General features: G+C 36.1%; 1 long non-coding RNA gene across 1 annotated transcript in view; it reads right to left on the reverse strand.

Moving 5' to 3' along the window:
• Nucleotides 1-4,022: 4,022 nt before the first annotated feature.
• The window catches only part of LOC149132870 (uncharacterized), a 1,069-nt gene continuing 7 nt past the window's right edge, over nt 4,023-5,084 (reverse strand). The window contains exons 1-2 of the long non-coding RNA XR_016244114.1: nt 5,021-5,084; nt 4,023-4,322 (exon numbers count right to left, since the gene is read on the reverse strand). The exon at nt 5,021-5,084 is cut by the window's right edge and continues 7 nt beyond it. This is a non-coding gene — a long non-coding RNA (uncharacterized LOC149132870). The remainder of the gene's footprint in view (nt 4,323-5,020) is intronic.

The following is a 5,084-nucleotide window of genomic DNA, read 5'->3' on the forward strand; positions in this document are numbered from 1 at the left end:
ATAAATAGAAAGATAAGAAGGTAGATAGGTTGATAGATAGATAGATAGATAGATAGAGAGAGAGAGAGAGAGAGAGAGAGAGAGAGAGAGAAAGAAAGAGAGAAAGAAAGAGAGGGAGAGAGGAGGGGAAGGGAGATCCACCCTCCTATTCACCATTCATTTAGTCATTTACCGTTGTATTGAAAAAAAAACAGTTGTTGTGTGGTCATCACTGAAAGTCTTTTTGCCTTCTTTCTCTCTTTTACCCTTCTTCCCTTCTTTCGCTTTCCTTTTCTTGCTTTTTCCTTTGTTCCTTCTCTTTCCTTCTTTTTTCCTCATTCTCTCTTTTTCTCCTCTTTGAGTTATATTTAGAATACAAAATGTACTGTCTCCGCTTTCTTACACACATTCGGTTTTGGAGAAAATTTTTGATGAAATGTAGTTCTGAATATTTACAGAGATGAGCATTATGTTTCCAATATTTGAGTTATATTATAGAATACAAAATGTACTGTTTCCGCTTTTCTTTCAAACATTCAATTTTGGAGAGAATTTTTGATGAAATGTACTTCCATTGCTTTTCGGTATTGCGGATCGTACCGTGCACATTTGTAAAAGGGGAAAATTTTGAATTTTCCGTCGTTGCATATTTCCAGATGCTTACTTAATGGCATCTTGCGCAATTCCTCTTGTCGGATATGTTGGCAGAGGGAATTATTTGCTTCACCAATGAAATTTTCTTTCCAGTTTGGGCAGGTAATACAGTATATAAGGTTTTGCGTTTTGTAGTTCATATCCGTATTTTGAAAAGGGATCTGCTCCTGAATTTTATGTGGAAACCACTTTCTAAGTATTTAAAGTTCTTGTTGCATGTTCCATATCTCCTATCTCCACATTCTTTTACTAAGAATTCTTATTCATTCTCCGATTTGTAGGGTGTTTTTTTTTATCTGTGTTTGTTACAATCAGATTTTTCATTTTGGGGCTTTGTAGGAATATAGGTAAGTTTGATTTTATGGCGTGAAAGTTGTTGGTTATTCTAGGACTGTGTGTGTTAACGAACAGAATCGTGTTTTCATTAACATTTTTCCTTAGGCTCCGTAGTTGGGTGATTTTCAGTTTCATCACCTTTTTAATTTCCTCATTAATTAATCCTAAGGCGTATTTCTGCATTGTGAGGAAGCCTTTGAGTTTGTTGAGTCGGATTTCACGTATTTTGGGGTCCGTCACTATAGCACAGATGCGTCTTGCCATGCTGTATGTGATATTTCTTTTGATGTGTGATGGATGACAAGAGGAGAAATTTAAATATTGGTGTGTGTCAGCTTTTTTGTAAAATATGTCTGTTGTGACTGTGGAGTTCTGTATTTTTAAGTGGATATCTAGGAATGGTAATTCATTGCAACTGGATTCTGTCATGAATTTGATGGATGGGGGAAGTGTGTTCAGTATATTGTTAAATATACTTAAATCTTCATTCGATCTGCCCCAGAAGATGAAGCAATCATCAAGGAAGCGTGTCCATTTTTTAATCATATATTTTTTGCACGCCTGATCAAAGCATTTTTCTACTTCTTCATAAAGTTTTTCTTCCAAATATTCCATAACTAAGTTTGCATATTAGGGCGTAAACCGCGTCCCTATAGCCGTGCCCTTTAATGTCGATACGTTTTATTGTCGAATCTAAAGGTATTTTCTTCTAGTACTAGGCGTGTGGCCTTGGTATTAAAGTCAGTCTTGAAGCGTTCATTTATCAGTCGTCTATGTTTCTTTACCCAGTGTTTGATTGCTTGTAGACCTAAAGTGTGAGGTATATTAGTATTGAGATTGGTGGTATCAAAACTTGTAAGTATAGTACCTTCTGCGACAATGGGAGAGATGTCTGGACAAAATCTATGCCAACACGTACATAACTCTCTTTTTTTCTTACATGTTTCAGCCTTTTGACTGCGGCCATGCTGGATCACCGCCTTTAGTCGAGAAACTCGACTCCAAAACTTATTCTTTGTAAGCCTAGTACTTATTCTATCGGTCTCTTTTTCCGAACCGCTAAGTTACGGGGACCTAAACACACAAGCATCGGTTGTCAAGCGATGTTGGGGGACAAACACAGACACACAAACACACACATATATATATATGCATATACATATATACGACTGTCTTCTTTCAGTTTCCATCTACCAAATCCATTCACAAGGTTTTGGTCGGCTGGAGGCTAAAGTAGAAGACACTTGCCCAAGGTGCCACGCAGTGGGACTGAACCCGGGCCCAAGCTACTTACCACACAGCCTCTCCTGCGCCTATCTACACAGCCATTCCTGCGCCTATAACTGGGCACAAAGGTTTTAGGAGTATATCTAAAAAATGGTTTAGTTGTTGTGTTGGTGCTTCAGGTCCGGCAAATATTGGTCTTACTTGAGGTTTATAGAAATATATATATAAAGTATAAGAGAAATTACCCATAACAGGTAACTTCTACATGCTAGAAGACAGTCAAAAACGACCGAAAACCACAAAGTAAAACATTTCAAAAGGAAGAAAAACTAAAAACTTTTACCTTATTTTTAGCGGTTAGACCTATAGGTTTCGGATTTTTAGTAGATATACTTTAACACGAAATAACTTTTAAAATATAAACATTTCTCAACAACACTAAGAGTAAAAGATGTTTTATATGACACATTCTACCAGTGTCCGAAGTTTGAAAGTGTTTAGTTACAAAAAAATAATTTCTCGATGTGCCGTTCAAAGCGAAAATATCCCTTCAAAGTTTTCCCACGAAATGTCACCTCACTTGGTTGTTGTGCTTCATTTCGCTCCTATGTGAGTTATTGTTTTCTTACTTGATTACTAAATCGTTGAATATTGTGATTGTTTGAATTTGTAGGAAAGCCATTTCATTATCATTATTTTCATAATTCATTCGTTAATTGTTGTATGTACCCCACGTTTTGTATTGTCTGTCCTTGTGGTGTCCCTTCTATATTAAGGCTTTATGTCTATAATAAAGAAAATACGAAATATTACCTCATTAATCAATTCGCTTAAAAATCGCAATTGTTTCCCGAGTTGCCTCTCGCTATTTTCGCAGTATTTTTCAATGTATCCTCATTAATTATTGTGATGTCACTACCTGTGTCCAACTGTAGTCCCGTATTCACATTATTTATTTTTACCGAGACAAATTTTCTCTTTTGTGCCTCGTTTTGCATTCGTGTTGACAATACATTTTTCTCGAATTTTTTTCACTCGACCTGTTTTGTTTCACCCAATGCGAGTTCTTGTGTCCAATTTTTCCACATCCAAAACATTTTAGATTCTTAAAAGTATAGTTTCTTTTGAAATGTATTTCTCCACATCCATAACACGGTTTGTGTTTTGACTGTTGTGTTTTTCTCTTTTCGTATCTTACCGGTCAACTCGTATGTATATTTGAATAATCTCTTTCAATTTTTTCTACGTCCTGTCGTAGATTTATAATTCTTTGGCATTCTCCAGCCACTATTTGTAGGGTTAGTTTTGAATCTTGTTCAAGCTTTCTCAATATTCGAACCCTTATCTCTGCATCTGTACTTGCTGTTAATCATTGTACGAAGATTAAGCATTTAAACATGCTCGGGCTTAACTTGTCGAGTTTAGATTTTTCACATTCTCTATTTACGATTCCGGCATACGTGACGAAATCTTCCGTTTCTTTTATTTTCAAATTCAAACACTCCCAGCAAATGTTAAATAGTGAACTTCTTTCACTGAATATTTTGTATAATAGCATAATTGTTTCCTCGAAACAAATTTCGGATGGTTCTCTCGGCAAGATGTAATTACAAAACTTTGCATGTTCTGCTGGTGATAATTTCCTTAAAAGAAGACGTACCTTCTTTTCGTCCGTCCAGTTTTTACACTCTTCCTTGAAAATTCATTCATACCTTCTGAAGTATGCAGAAAATGTAATCCTTTCTTCCGGATTATACGTGAATTCTTCAATTGAATTAGCAACCGCGTCTGCTGTAAGCGAACCCGAAGTGTTTTTGACTGCAACAATAATTCCAACAACTGTTGACTTTTTGTTGTTGTTGTTAATGTTGTTGCTGTACCTGTTCTTGCTGTTTCTGTTGTTCATGTTGTTGCTCCTGTAGTTGCCGTTGCAACTGCTCTTGTTGTTGTTGCTATTGTTGTTGTAGTTGTCGTTGCAACTGAACCACGGAAGCAAATAGGTCTTCCATGCTAAGAACGTCCACTGTGAGCTTCGAATGTCTTGTCGCCACTGTTGTATTTCGTCGACACTGTTATGTCCTTCTTTGAGCTCACTGTATATCCCACTTTATATGAAGAACCATGACCTTAAAAATAGAAGTAGAAAAACAAAATGTGAAACGTTTTGTATAATGTTTGATTTAACATTTTTATCTCAATTTGCTTGTTTTATATTTCCCCTCTTGAAATGTAGTAGTTTACATTATTTACACCATAACTAAATTTCTTAAAAGTGGCTTAACATTTAACTGACATATTAACCCTTCACGTAATTTTTAAATGGGATCAGCTAAATACAGCAGTGTGACAGGGCTGGAACTTTGAATTCCAAATGCAATCCACCCAGTGTCGCTTAACACACTTTCCGTCCAACCAGTTCTACTCGCAAAGCTTGAGTTGATCCTATATAATGATGAAAAGAGATTTATTCACGATACTCTCCGGTGGGGCCGAACCTAGGACCTCATAACTGCGGTGCGATTATCTTTATGTCATTTTTCTGTCTCCTTTCTTAATATTTCTTAATTCCAGTCCCTGTGCTTCTTCTCTCTATTCATCTCTACTATCATACACAGATACACAAACGCACATGCATGCACACATATACACACATACATATAACAGCATGTACACACACAGATAAACACACTCTTCAATGCTATCGTTGTCTTCCTCTGTATTTCTTCGTCTCAGTAATTTTATTTCTCCAATATTCTCAACCGATAAAATATTGGTAATAAATAACTTTCTGAATATTCTAGAATTTATCATTCCATGTCCAGACCGTTTCCATCATCTTCAAAGCTTCGATTTTCAAAGACCATTCCACTGTATCCTATGTTATTCTC

This window comes from Octopus bimaculoides, chromosome 13 (assembly GCF_046866305.1).
Source record: "Octopus bimaculoides isolate indiv1 chromosome 13, ASM4686630v1, whole genome shotgun sequence".
Classification (NCBI taxonomy): domain Eukaryota; kingdom Metazoa; phylum Mollusca; class Cephalopoda; order Octopoda; family Octopodidae; genus Octopus; species Octopus bimaculoides.